The following is a 16,573-nucleotide window of genomic DNA, read 5'->3' on the forward strand; positions in this document are numbered from 1 at the left end:
TTGATTAGACTCATTAAAAAAATCTTAGTCATAGTTTTTTATCATGTTTATTATTTGTTGTATTATCACCCAGGTATGACTTAACATACACCAGTGGGAGATTGATGTAAACCTTAAAAAATGCATAAATCATGTTTCCGGTACATTAAGGCATAATATTTACACGTTACCATTCAAATAATATAGAACATCAAATACTTGTGTTTTATCAGTACATACCAGTTACTCTGGTAACTGATGGAATATTTTTACTATTGAATAAAGAATACTAGGCACTTTTGTTAAATAAGAAAGTTAATTTTCATAGAATTTTACACTGATTTAAATGAAATAATTAAAACGTTATAACACAATGAGTGCTAAGTCGAATTGCTTTGCTTTTAAACACTCTTATAAGATTTTTAAGATCAACTATTCTTGAGGACGTCCACAGAGCCTGATACATCGTTGACAATATTCGAGGTCTGAGAGTGGATTTGGAAAAGGGAAGCGCTCTAGTATTACACTCTCTTCCCTGTGTCTGATGTAAAGGTGTCGTAACGTCACCTTTTTACTATTTTGGACGATTTTTCGGTGGGATTTATATTCTTTGACTGGCGAGTCCGGCACTAAGTTTGACGGACAAAATGGCGGCTAACAACAAGGCTTATCAGTTCTGTTATCTGATTGGTCAGTTGGAACCTGTCAATCAACACTGGCGTAAGGTCAATTGATGTTGATGGCTGAGTTGCGAAAATACATCACACATCGAAAATTCGATTTCATTCATCAACGTATTGTGGTCGATAATTGCCGCAAGTTCAATGATACTCATTTGTATTAATTTCGAGATATGAATTTAATTATAGTTGATTACTTATTTGAGTGTTTCATGCCATGTTCTAAATTTTCCACTGATCAGTTCGTTAATCAATAAAAATGTTACTAGTCAAGCATTAAGTACACGTGAAAATTAAAGACTTGAAAACAGTCATTGTTCAACATAGTTGTGATATTGTGTTTAACTTAAAAGTTATAGAATTACGCTGGAATTTAAAAGTAACCTATAATGGCACTTCGTCAACGGACGAATTAAATTTCGCATTTTCTTGTAAAATACTTGTGTGACGACAAGAAACAGATCAGGAATTATTTTTTAGAGCTAACGATGAGGTAATTGAAGATTTCACTTCGTTATCTTATATCTTATTATTTTCCGGGAGTTTTGCATAATATGAGACGCGCCTTGAGAAAACCAACAAAGTAGCTTTGCGACCAGCGTGGATCCTGACCAGCCTGCGCATCCGCGCGGTCTGATCAGGATCTGTGTTGTTCGCTTACTGTTTCTCTTACTGCAGTAGGTTATGAAAGCGAACAGCTTGGATCCTGTCAAAACTGCGCGGTCACAAAGCCACTATGTTGATTTTCTCATGGCGCGGCTCAATTATATAGTGAATTTATTAAATTTTTTTCAGATATTATCAAATTACGAGTTTAAAAATCATATATTTACAGCTTTCTGTAATATTTTAGTAATCAAGTCTGCTACATGTAAATAAGGCGTTGAAGGTGTTACATAGTGAAATTTAAAAAAAATGTCGAAAATGATTTTATGATGTATATAAAGTATCTGCATTTAAAACGGAATTGACTTTCCACCTGATAATGTTCATGAAACATTTGCAATAATAATGATTGATTTTATAAAAACTAGAAATATATATCATGATAACAGATAAATTTTCCATGGATGCAAAATAAGTATCATAAAAATATTTTTAAGTCAGTGCTTTAAACTCCAACAGAAATACGTATGTTTTCATTTATATAAACTTACTTTTTATGAAATTAGAAAAAAGCGATCCATCTATCCATTTTATTGGCCCCGAATTGCCACTAAATATGGAGCGTTAAAACAACACAGAGATATACAACACTGATAAGCTATAGATGCGCTTTGAATATAATTATAATGCCATTTTACTTTTTCGCATCATTGTTTTGTTATATTTATTTTGGAAACAGTTTGGTGAAATTTGTTACGTTACGCACGAAAAAGACTGCCACTGCTCATGAACTAAAGTGTATGCACTACTACTTTTACTAACTTTAAAACATTTAAAATATATTAAAACTTTAAAAACACATTTATAACAACAATGTATTACGTCCGATACCTTTCATTCACAGGTTTATTTTTAGATTACACGCCACTATGTCATATCGATAAATATGTTACTCCATGTACTTTACTATTCGCATTATGGTTAACAATTTCGCTTTGCTTTGTGTTTTTAAATTGACGGCATTTTTTATTATTAAAGATTTTTTAATTCTGTTTTTTGCCTTTTCTAGCCGAAAGTCCAAATTTAATATCCGCATTGAATTCAATTTATTTACTTTTTAGACATAATAGCTATTTACGACCGCGCGGTATGAAATTTTACCGGTAATTTTACTGAAAATCGGCCGTTTTTATGTAATTTTGTTTAGTTTAATGTTTATATCTTAATGAAAATGCCCTGACAATCTAGCTGTACATGTACAAACGGGTCATAATTCTGACAAGATGTTATGGTCATTGGCCTACTGGCATATGTAACTTCTAACATATCAAGTTGTCGTCTTAGTAGAGCGATGATATGACACCACAACAAACACAGAAAGTGTCGCTCTGTCATGCTTTCGTGTCGGAAGGTCGACACGACAAAATAACAACTCGAAAAATAAAGGACCACGGAATATTTTTATACCCAGCAACACGAAATTTCGGCACAGAGATATATCGAGTAAGCACATTTTTATACAATCACAAAAGACGACAACACAATACAGAAAATGACGTCAAACGACGTTCATATTTTACCGGAAGTTATGAATATTAAAGTGCAGAGAGTTATTAAAATGAAAGAAAGTTATTAAAATGAATGTACACAGGCTAAACTTGAAAAAAAAAGCTATTTGTATTAGTCTACATTTAGAGTTTACACGCAGTGGTCACCGTGTCTAAAAGTATGCGTGTGACTATTTATGGCTAACTTAAAAACATCTAGGTTTGAGAACGACATCAATGAAAAAGTACTTGCGAGCGGAAAAAGAACAGTCCTAAAGAGATTCGTAACTGTACAAGGGTATAAAGAGATTTTTTAGAACCTCGTCAAACCGTGCTTAATGACGTTTTGGATTAAAAGTGTCAGTTTAAGCCTCAGGTGCCAGATATTTATGTCTTTGAGAGCTGTTGACCAGGACATTTCAGTAACTTTCATGTAATAAATGTTGAGTCAACGGAAGCATGAAAAGTGAAAAGGTCATACGTTTTACGCTGATACGTTTCTAAAACAACCGCGATTAAAATGTGTACCATACATATAAAACTGATAACTTCAACATGCATATTTTGTTATTTATAACAAGGGAATTAACTCTACTATACAAAATGAAAATTCTGTTTATTTTAAAAGAATTCTTTGTCACAGTATTATAACACGTTTTTAAAATAATCAGTTTACCTGTTTGGTAATTGTTATCAACTGCAAAAATATGTAAATAAAGTCGGAATATCTGCCATGTCCGTAAGTAGTAAAAACTACTTTAAATATTTAAACAAAATTATAGATATTGACGTATCATTTTACTTAATCTATCATCGGTGAACATAATAGATGCATGTGCGAATTAAATCTTTTAAATGTAAGACCAAACTTAGCAATTCAGAGATTTTGTGTATTTTTCAATGCGCTCTTGTATGGTGTTCCGAAGGTCTTGCTGAATAGACTTCAAAGTCTTCTGAGCACTGCAGCTCGAATTATAACGAGAATATCGCGTTATCATCACATTACGCCGGTATTAAAAGAACTGCATTGGATACCAGTTACTCATAGGGTGGACTTTAAGATTCTAGTTCACACATACAAAGCATTGCATGACCAATCACCGATCTATGTTAAAAACTTGCTGGAACTCTATCTATGAGATCCAAGAACAACTCAAAACAACTACAAATGTAGTTGTTCCAAAAAGCAAAACTGTGAGGTACGGTGGTCGTAGTTTTTCATCAGCTGCACCGAAGTTATGGAATGCTCTTCCGGCTACCAATAGAGACGCTAAAAGCTTGGATGCTTTCAAACGATCATTGAAAACACACTTTTTCTTCAAGGTCTATTGAAACTCACTTTGCACTGAAAAACAAGCTTTGCAATGGAAATTATTTCCTATTGTTTATTGTTCTTTAAAATATCTAGTACAATTAAAATGTAGAGTAAAACCTGATTCAGGCTAAATACCTTTTATTGTTGATTTATTTTTTGTGTTGTATTGTATGTCAATATCATTCTGTGATATGTAGTTTGTACAGCGCTTTTGAACGTTTATATTATAGATGAAAAGAGCGCTATAAAAATCTGGTAAATAATAATAATAATAATGATCCTTGATGTTTGACATTTGAGTTGCTGGTGAATTGGTTTAAGAATAGAAAAAAATGATTCATTATACAATTCAATTCAATTCAATAGCAATTACGAGAAGAATATGAGAAAAGCACGAGTATGTAGACATACAGGTATGAGGTATGACTAACAATACAACTATACAATTGCAATCAACTTCTTACAGCAAACGCTTGATAAATATACTTAGCTTACTTATTTATAATACAACTATGACAATTGCTTAACAAAGTTTTTAACTTTTTCCAATTAGGCCAATGAAAATAATAGAAATCCTAAAATATTTGAGTGAATGTTATAATATAGCGTCAAATGAATGCTGTGATATATAAAAACTTTTTGTCAGTCATTCTCATATATATTCTCTATTGTAAGGATCATCTCCCTATGCATAACAACGTTAAATCTGTATTTAGCCCCACGGAAGTCACATGTGTAATCTAGTCATTTATTTGCCTGATATTATCATGTGCACGAAGTGACAGTAATAAATAATGGAAGAACTTATACAGAAAAACTGTAAAGAAATCAAATATTCTAACTTATGTTCTCGAAAAATATCCATAAACTGGTGAACTTGCTTGAAATAGTTTTCATTTTTCATTCAATGAAATATCAATATGAATGCAATACCTATTTAATATTCATCTTATTACTAAATGATAAATAGATGGGCATTTTTACATCCGTTCTATTATCACGCGATACTTGAAATTCAAGTAATGCGCATGTTGTGTGCTTTATAGTAGCATTCCCTATAATTGGCAGATAGCAATGTTATAGATAAAATGTAAACATTTCAAAGTCTTAATTCACACAACTGAATGATGTGTTGATAAAGTAACAGGATGTGCCGATAAAGTGTCCTATAACAAGTGACACAGGTAGTCGTTATCCTAGTAAAACTAAATCGTAACTTGTACTTGATGTCACTAAATATAGTTTATTTGACCGCGCTTACGATTAAACTATATAAGCTCTGCATTCAATGCTCTTCCGCACGTCAGTGTCTTTAAAGTGGTGTGAATGAATATGTCAAAACATACTTGTAAGTACCTAAATGTCTTTGTGTGGCTTTTTAAAAAATAACAACCATCGATTCCGCATTTCACAGAGCCCTCACCTTGTTATCTCGAACGCCAGATATAATTATACCGGAAGCCCGACTTAATAAATATTTGGAGCACTTGACTTGCAATGCCGGGCGCTCGAGATACCATTTCATGCGTTTGAGGTAACAAGTGGAGTGCTTATCAAAATGCATGCCCTAAACATACAGCTCCAAGGTCAGAAGGTAATTGCGTTGAAAAATCATAATCCCATTTAACTGTAAATTTGTATGAAATAATCTTCCTTAAAGTGTGTGACATATAACTTTTCAGTCAATGAAGAAAACATCTGTGGTGATTTGGGGAAATACAATACGGAAAGTATTTCTATTTTTCATCAGTTTGAAGGATTCAATCCCAAGTCTATGCTTTGATATTTTGATAATATTCATAAATGATTTTTAAGTTATAATATTTACGTTGGTGGTATACCTATTATAGTAAATAAGGACTTTATTTTGGTGTCACACAGTGACTGCACCATAGGGTACACTTATAGTTGTCTTTCCCCGCTACATATGGAGACTGAAACTAGCGATAGACAAATGATCGGCACATAGACATCTTTATCAATGGAGCCATTAGAAACAATTATTACTTAGACGTTAAACTATGTAGAACATGCATATGATTAAAGACGCATATATAGCACACAAGAAAAATATCACGACTTTGAAGTAAGTATAATAATTATCGTTTTATGCTAGTGATGTTACAATGTACAGTGACAAGAGGTTTGGGCATTAGTGCCCTATAGACACATATCTAGTCTTTCATAACTTTAATTTCACCGAATATTTTGTTCTTTATTACTTATACACAAAATACCTGGGTATCCATGCTTTTTTTTTTAGTTATTTGGATAAGATACTAAAATTTAGATTGATTTTTAGAAAAAAACTCATTTATAGATAAAATATTTCAACTCGTGTTAAATATGAGTTCCTACACATATATCAACAATAAAGATATAAACTATCATTTTTCCGTCTTCTTTGTAAACAGACATCTCTATTTAGCATTGCATATGCCTTTCCATTAGAAATAAACCTTTTTTAGGGTTTTATCTGCTCCGATTAACTCAAATTGTCCGATATATACCGCCTGCAATCATTCAACTTTATATTTAACTCTAAAGAAGAATAAGTAAGTAACAGATCGAGAACTGCGCTGAAGGTTGCGCAGTTACAACTTACGGAAATGCCCTTAAAGTGGTAAATATTGGAAACAATTGATTCCCCGTTAATTTATCGACATACAGAGACAGACAGATAGATAGGCTTTGTATTACTCACACCATGTTATACACGTGACAATACAATTACTTGGCATAACAACATGATTAGATAAAAGTACAGAAATACGACAAGTCATAGACGGTCAAACCACAATTACTGTAGTACATTACCTTGTATTATCTTAAAAAAGGAATTTTTGTATGCCAGACTGGATTTTCCCGTGTTTTGCCAGTGCTAGAAAAACTCGTCTTAAGGAGTAAGATGACTCACGTGCTGCACTTTATGAACGAATGCGTAAATTCATACGCCACTATGTTTAAATAGAGCTAACAAGAAAACATTCGATTTACTTCATTCTTCTATTATTAAGAATACGGTATGCTATGCAAGAAAAAGAATCAATCACTAGTTGAACGCGCTGATGGAAATATCTGGCTCTCTGGTAACTATTTTGCGGGAACTCGGCTAAACGATTCTTATAATATATCACTGTAAGGGGAATTTGATAAAAAAAAAACTAGAATGTGTCTGTAGGACACGGGGTGTGTCCACCCCCGCCCTACTGGTACATTTGTCACAAATAAGGGTAAATAATTCAAATGTTTGCAGTCTTAATGGGGTATAGCCTCCAAAAAATTATGAAAAGGATTCATTATCTTATACCATATACTTTTTGAGCTATGAGCATCACAAACAAAAAATCCACTATTTTGAGCATCACAAACAAAAAATCCACTATTTTGGCTATTTCAAGGGCCATAACTCTGTAATAAACGCTAAAATTCTCAAGAAGAATGCCAAGTGTGCAAGGTTTCATGAATTTACATAAATACTTTCTGAGTGAGGCACATAATTAGGTGAAAATGTGCATTTTTTACTATTTCAGGGGCCATAACTCTAAAAATAGGGCGCGGAACCAGATTAAAAATAGGAGGTGCGCAAGTTCATATCATGATAAAGACGCATGCAAGGTTTCATGAATCTGTATCAAATACTTTTTGAGCTAAGCGTGTCACAAGGTGAAAATGTGCATTTTTGACTATTTCAGGGGCCATAACTCCAAAAGTAGGGGTCGGAGCCAAACGAAAAATAGGAAGTGCGTAAGTTCATATCATGATAAAGACTCAAGCACGGTTTCATCAATTTATATCAAATACTTTTTGAGCTAGGCGTGTCACAAAGTGAAAATGTGCAGTTTTGACTATTTCAGGGGCCATAACTCTAGAAATAGGGGGCGGACCCAGATGAAAAATAGGAGGTACGCAAGATCATATCATGATTAAGACTCATGCAAGGTTTCATGAATCTATATCAAATACGTTTTGAGCTAGGCGTGTCACAAGGTGAAAATGTGCATTTTTTACTATTTCAGGGGCCATAACTCTAAAATTAGGGGGCGGAGCCAGACGAAAAATAGGAGGTGCCAAGTTCATATCATTATAAAGACTCATGCATGGTTTCATCAATTTATATCAAATACTTTTTGAGCTAGGCGCGTCACGAACTTCGGACGGACGGAAGGACGTTCTCACGAAACGGTATTTATGTGACACCCCTATTGTTCTCTCTATTGTTCTATCAGTCACATAAAAAGAAAAAGGTCACATAAACAGAACGGAATGAATGACATCAAAGAGAAAGTACCGTTATGAAGTAACTTAACCATCATTTCGCGGGCACGGACAAGAGCAAATCTATATGCCCCCACCACTCATGGTGGGTGGTGGGTGTGTGTGTGTGTGTGGGGGGGGGGGGGGGGGGCACTAAAAGTGTAATATATTTCAACCGAAGTGAAGGTATACATCGCTGTACTAACAATGACCGCTCGGTATTCACGCATTGCACGTTAGTTCAGTGATGTTTACCGGGAATGAGGATATATATCTGATTTACCGCTTGGTTTCGCAAACAACGGCGCATCAGAATAAAAATGGGCTGGCACAATGATTCCGATGACCAATATACAAAATAAAATATGTGGAATTGTTGACAGAGACTATGGTTATGTCCGGCATGTTTGAAATAGAAGAAGCCACATAGAGTTGAAGAGGTCTGAATGTTAGCATTAATTACTGTAACACCAGTTGCACATCACATGGTGTGGATGCTGTATCTTATACAACGTTCTTTGATAATTATCTTTTTTTTCTAGTACCCTGATTTTTGGATCTTTTGTATGAAAATTTCATATGAAAATCTACATGAAATTCAAACGATATGAAGCAAATGAAACTTCAGTTAATTGCAAAGCCGGTTTGATCTGCTTGGATTGCATATCTGATTGCCAGGCGCGGTTGTTTGATAGAAGACAGGGTGTTATTTGTCCTCCGCCTTCGTATCATGTAGAGAATGTGTTTAAGGCATACCAACCTCATACTTACATTAGTTTTCAACAAAAATGAAAACAATGTGTATTCCATGCTCAGAAAGGCTCCACAATTTGAGGCAAATTTTGTAAAACAGTTATACAGAGTTAATCTAAGATGCATCAATGTACTCAACATCTTGTCTGCAGTCCAAGCACAAATATCCTTACTTTTATGGGTACGACTATGCGAGATGTAAGACAATATTTCACTCCCCGTTTTTGTTTGATTTGAGAGAAAGACTTTAAGGAGTCTTATATGCAGTATAGATTAAAGGGATATAAGCGCACAACATTCACAGGACATTTGCATGTAGTCAGTAGATACCTATTTTGGTTTGGGGACAGTAGAGATCAAAGATCAAGTTCACTGCGACCTCGTGATTGAAAATGATACCTGATCAATATCTGGAAAACGAGTCGGCCTTTGACTCTTTTGGATGATTGCCTGTAGTCAGTAAATGATCCCAGTTGTTGTTAAAGTCATTAGGTCAAATGTCAATGTCACAGTATACAATATTACATACGCATTTGCCTACAGAGCGTGTCGTCAAGATTGACATATATGTTTCTAGTTTTATGTGTTTTTTTAAATATAATTGTCCGGACTCCTCCTATACTTGGGATTAGAATTAAATAACCCTCAAAGGAATAATAAGCACCAGGCCTAGGTTTGCACCGTTACTGCATTCACAACTGAAAGATTGTTCACCGAGATACGGATCTTAGAATGCTATACACAAAGAGAGTTCTTGTCTTCTCCGGGCTTTATCGCCAATACCGCTTGCCGGATTTCAATGAACAAGAGCTGTTCGTCAAAAACGCAGGTGCCCGAAATGATGGCCTGTCGCAGGCAAATTGTTATGTAACTTGGTATAGAACGAAAGCGTTCTTAAATTATTCAGCGGATTCCGTTTTCAGTCAGGAGGTCACTGTGACATAGAACTTTAATTCACTAACCCGCATAACCAAATCAGTCATCCGATGACCACAGGCCATCATCCTGTGAAGTTTGCTGACTGAAGGCCAAAAAATTCATCAGTTATTGAGCGGAAACCGTTTCTAGTCTAGAAGTCTCTGTGACATTGACCTTTGACCTACTAATCCTCAAAATAATACGGGCCATTTACTTAACACACACAATCATCTTATGACATTTAACTATTGTGAGGCTTAGCATTCTCTAGTTATTGCTCGGAAATCAGATGGACAACCAACAATGATCAAAACAATATGCCCCATCTTCTTTGAAAGAGTAGGAATAAAAATAACAGAAATAATTTGCATTAGGGTTTAAGGATCAACTGGTGACAATAACCCTTTTCAGGCGTGAATAGTAGCATGATTCAAGTATCACAGAGCAGGAAACGTAAATACGTTCATGGTACTATTTTTCCTGTTCACTAATTAAGACATGACATATATTTTACTGCTGCTATTCTACACATTTATTGATGTAGTGCAGACTAAACATATACATTGTTTCTATGACACGATAACATCGCTGCCATCATTTTTGCCAGACCAACATAAAAAGCAGTTACCATTACTGCACGCATTGTAACGTTTCATGAATAGATAGCAATTTTATGAAATGTACCATACTAAGAATAAGAAACACGAAAGTTTACAAAATAATATTTAATATACAATGATGACATTCCTAAATATTTAACACTCTCCAGGCTTTGTTAAACTAAACCTTAAAGCCGAATTCTTTACTGATAACGCAAGAAAGGCTATTAAGGTTGGTCTTGGTCATTTGCATACAACACATTTATGATTCCTGTATGCTCTACACAAGCACTTTTTAAATACAAATAGTAAAGAAAAGTACTTAAAACTGAGTCATCTACCCTCGGTATTGTACGCTGCTCTTGATATCGAAGTATCATCTCGGCAAACATACCCTAAGCATACTTATCTACTAAATGATTCATAAAAACACATCAAACGTTAAAAAGGATGTTGTGACAACATTTCGTGATATTAATGTTTACTTCACACAAAATGGCAATGTATTTTAATATGCATAAGATAACAAAACACAATACATATCCTATCTTTATGAATAAGAGCGGCGACATTCGAATGTCGAATGATAAAGTCATTGTTTGTTGTTCCCTAAAGCACTATTAGTTTTTTTTTAAATTCGAACGATAGTTATACAAAGCCATAATTTGTGTAATTATTTGTTGAGAACAATATACAACTTACACCAGTAGCTGTATCCGATACTATAGTGAAAGCGTCTGTTCTGTAAGTCTTCTTGCACTAAATTTGAAGAATTTAGGGCATATTCATGTACAACCCAGCAAAAACTGTCATTGAACTAATAAATCACAACAGTATATTGCCAGGCAGGTAAACAAATAAACCATTTTCTCATTTAGTGCACATGTCTGCAGCAGTAAATTTTCTCCGACAAAAGCACTTTACCCTTATTTGTTTCCGAAATGTCACAACAATAATACTTTCGAAGCTCAGTCGGTGAAATGAAATTTTAAGAATATAGAAGAATAACTGTCTTACACTGTAGAAACAAAATGTGATTGAAATTTAAGTAAATGCACTGATTTATGTATATATTACTACATTAATTCAATAAAATGTTAAGACATTAAACGCATTGTCTTGGCCTTATATATGTCACTGTCAATTTGAAACTAAATTCTTGTATATTTCACAATTTTCATGCAAATCATGTATAATTACCATCGTGGAAATACAAAAGAATACAGTTATTTTGTGGTGCCTCTTTAAAGACCTGCTCCAGTCCTACCTTTTAACCTTAAATTGTCACTGAAAAAACATGAAAATCCTGACTATGAACAGTGACGCCTGTCAAAATAGAGTCTATTTTGTATGAAATTCTATATAAAATACCTGTGGTTTTGCGTGTTGAAGTGTGGCGCGTGGCCGTTAACTGTTACCTATACACACAATATAATTTGAATAGCCGCGGAGCAGGGCTTTAACACAACTTATAGCATCGCAAAAATCCCGGGCTAACGAAAGTTCAATATTACAAAGGCGAGAAACACGAGAAAAGCGCAATCGTGCATTATGAGAAAAACGTGCGTAAAATGGTCATGAGGATCTACAAATACAGCAACTGTTATTAAAGACGCACCACCACCCTTGTTATCCGGATAATATGAAATGATGTGATAATTCCAAAATGCTACAAACTGGGAAAATGTCAAACTTGGTATGGACATTGTTTTTGTCAATATTTTCTTATTACTCATTCTGATCGTTTAAAGTATTATAACTGATTTAACATGGTTTAGATGCTGTACCATTTGCACTAAACAATTTGAATATAGGACATATTGTTCAGTATGGAGAGCCCCAAACAATGTGTACATTTTGCTTTTGAGAATGAGTTTGGCGATTCAAAGCGTCGTCAGCCTCATTTAATGGACCTTAGGTAATGAATATTAGTTTGTATTATTCCGTTATTATATATAAACAAAGATATGAACATGCTCAAAAGTTTTTATTTTAGATCAAATAACCCACATTGACAAATATATTAGCTTATGTAGTAGTTGATGGATACTGACCCAAGTGTTCATAGAAATTTCGAAGATAAAGCCCGAAATGCTATGAGGATAATAGCCAATATTGTAGTTTGATATTTTGCATATGCTGTTCTAAAGGTACTGATAGTTGTATATTGAAGAAATATACTCATAAAATGTGGTAACTAATGGCTGTAGCATGCCCAAGGTAATGTTTTATACACATGGTCAGTACCAGATGTTCCTGAAACATTTTATCAAAAGGGTAAATGTCTATATCTTTAAAAAATTCTGTTTTAAAACTCAAGTCCGCTGTCAGAAGGTTCTAAAGCTTACACGCCTGTATCTTTTCTGCTAGATTTTGGTAAAAAATCAAACAAGCCAGAACAGGTAAATTTAACACCTGAATCTAAATGTGCTGAGATTCCACAGGGGGAGGGGGTACACCCATATTTAATAAATTAAGTATGCTAGGGGTCTGTTAGCATTTTAAGAGTGTGAAAACAATGGCACTTTAACAGGTCAGTTTTGCTGGAATATGTTGAATACTGCTGTGAATTCATAGAAGTACATTCCCTTAATCCCTTAACTGATAATAGTTTGATATTGTACTTAATAATTTAGTACATTTGTTAACTTTTCCATACAAAGTTGTCCCCTACCAAAATTTCATCTGCAACACAAAACTCACATGCATTTCTATACTGAAATATAAAGAATTGGTCACAGTGTATAGGATAAGACCTACGTTCATTAACTTAATATTTGTTCAATATCTCCTTCCCTCTTCTTCTGTAAGTTCAATACATTAAGTTGGAGTTATGAATTGTAACTGAGATAATTTTTTTTTGCTTTGTTCCTTGGGCTATAACAACCATGGTATTTTGACTTCTGTTCAAAATCTGTGGTATGTTTTGTGGTGTTGAAAATCCAGGGAATTTCTGAAAACAGTAATATATGTCTCGTAGATCTTGGTAGGATGAAGATAACCTCCAGTCAAACACCAATAGCCATTTCTAAAGGAGCTAAAGGAGCTAAAGATCTGTATAGGTTGACTGCCGGGTACCCCCACCAGCACTGAAACAAGCGCCAATATATGGCCATATCTTTTCGCATTCTTTATCGGGTCTTTATCCAAAGTCATCATTCGGACAATCTCTATAATTGTAAGAATTACATTCATGGAAAGAGAGTGTTAAAATTTCTTTCCGATAACTTATAAGACAAAAACTCTTAATCTGCGATGGGTTTCATATGCTGTACTTATTAGGTTGCTGTGCCTGTTACCAGTATAACAAGAGCTGTCGGAGGACAGCAACGCTCGACTATTCAACAGCCTTGTCAACTGAATGAGTGTGTGTGTGTGTGTGTGTGTTCGGGTTTAACGTCTTTTTCAACAATTTTTCAGTCATATAAACGACGGTGTCTACTTGTAGCAGTGAGCACAATGCCCAACTTTATAGTGCTGCCTCACTGGCATATCACGCCGTAGACACGTGACATGATACCCCACCCAGTCACATTATACTGACACCGGGCTGACCAGTCCTAGCACTACCCTCTTAATGCTGAGCCCCAAGCAAGGAAGCTACTAGTACCATTTTTTACGTCTTTGGTATGACGCGGCCGGGGATCGAACCCACGACCACACGCACTCGAATCGGACGCTCTACCACTAGGCTACCGAGGCGGTACACGTCAACTGAATGAATACAAAAGTCGAAAAAGGGGCATAATTTTGTTAAAATGGGAAAAAGGGTTATGGAACCTTCACAGTGCTTATCAGCTCATGACTGATACTCATGACTGAGTGCGTGAAGTTTCAATCCTTTCCCATTAGTGGATACTGAAAAGCTTACATACAAAACTTTCAAAAACCTAAAACTGCTAAGTTGAAAAAGGGGCATAATTCTGAAAACAAATGCAAAATAGAGTTATGGGACCTGCACAGTGCATGTCAAATCATGACAGTGAACAAGTGTGTGAAGTTTCAATCCATTCCCATTAGTGAGAACTGAGATACCAGCTTACATACAAAACCGTAACCAAGAATTTCTAAGTCGAAAAAGAGACATCATTCTGTAAAAAAGCAAAATAGAGTTATGGAACTTGTGCAGTGTAGGTGAGTGTATCACAGTGAATAAGTATGTGAAGTTTCAATCCATTCCCAGAAGTGGTTACTGAGATACCACCTTACATACAAAACCTTAACCAAATCGGGACGCCGACGCCGACGCATGGGTGAGTCCAATAGCTCGACTATTCTTTGAATAGTCGAGCTAAAAATCGTTAATAAGTTCATATCATCATGTTGTTACAAACTCATTCACCAAAACATGTCCACACACACAAAACTGGTCAATGTGTAATGGCATGTAAATGAAAGAAGTCAATGACGGCTATTATCCACTTTCAAAGACAACACATGTAGGGCATAATCCATGGTCATTTTCGGCTATTATCCATTTTTCACACAAGGATCAATATAAATGGTTTTGACATAAAAACGGCAAACGTAAACAACTTACTCTAAACTATGTCAGATAGTGAAATGGTAGAGCTGTATATACAGTGAATTACAGACATAAAAAGCAATTCTAGATGTTTTTTCTATGAATTTTCAAACTAAACTTACATGGATTTTGTAAACTATTTAACATACTGTGTATTGTATTCACAAAAATAAAGTAAAATAATTTGAGTTCCATGGAAACAAATCACCATTCGTTCTTTTTGCAACATCTGGTGGTTAAAATCTTTTATTAAGCCACAGCAACTGACCGAAAAACCTGAAATTTTCAGAAGCGTTCATCTGTCATTTTGTAGCATTTTGGAATTATCACAGCATTTCGGATTATCCGGATAACAAGGGTGACCACAAAATAACTGTATTCTTTTGAGTTTCCATGATGGTAATTACACATGATTTGCATGAATCAAGTAAGAAATACAAGTATCTACTAACATATTTACTGTGAGATATTTAAGGCCAAGACAATGTGTTTAATGTCTAAACATTGTATTGGATGAATGTACGTAGCATTAGGAACAGTATTTGATATATTAAACCGAGTTTAGATCAGTCTTTGTTTCTACATGGCAAGATAATTATTTAATCAATGTTTTAAACCTATTCTAAAAAAGCCATTGACTGAATCGTCCAAGATTTCATGAAAACAAACATTCTGACAAATATTCCTGAAGATTGAATAAAACATATGGCCCCTAGAGTGTAAATAAGCTAGTTTTTGACCCACGTAACTCAGATTCGAACTTGGCTTAGAGATAATCAAGGTAAACATTTTAACCAAGATTTATGAAATTAGGGTCATAAATGTGGCTTCTAGAGTGTTAACAAGCTTTTCGTTTGATTTCATCGGGTGACCTAGTTTTTAATTCTACATGATCCACTTTCAAATTTAACCTAGAGATCATCAAGACAAACATTCTGATCAAGTGTCATGAAGATAGGATCATAAATGTGGCATCTAGAGTGTTAACAAGCTTTTCCTTCGATTTGTGCTTGTGACCTAGTTTTTGACCCCACATGACCCAGTTTCAAACTTTGCCTAGCAATCATTAAGGTAAACATTCTGACTAAGTTTCATGAAGTTAGGATCATAAATGTGGCATCTAGAGTGTTAACAAGCATTCCTTTGTTTTGACCGGGTGACCTAGGTTTTGACCCTACTAGACCCAGATTCAAACTTGATCTAGAGGTCATCAAGACAAACATTCTGACCAATTCCCATGAGTTTCAACCTTAAACTGTAGACTCTATAGAGTGTTAACAAAATTTTCCTTTAATCTGGCCTACTGACCTAGTTTAATTTTAACCCACATTACCCAGTTTCAAACCTGACCTACAGATTATCAGGACGAATATTATGACCAAGTTTCAAAAAGA

Source organism: Mercenaria mercenaria, chromosome 4 (genome assembly GCF_021730395.1).
Source record: "Mercenaria mercenaria strain notata chromosome 4, MADL_Memer_1, whole genome shotgun sequence".
Classification (NCBI taxonomy): Eukaryota; Metazoa; Mollusca; class Bivalvia; order Venerida; family Veneridae; genus Mercenaria; species Mercenaria mercenaria.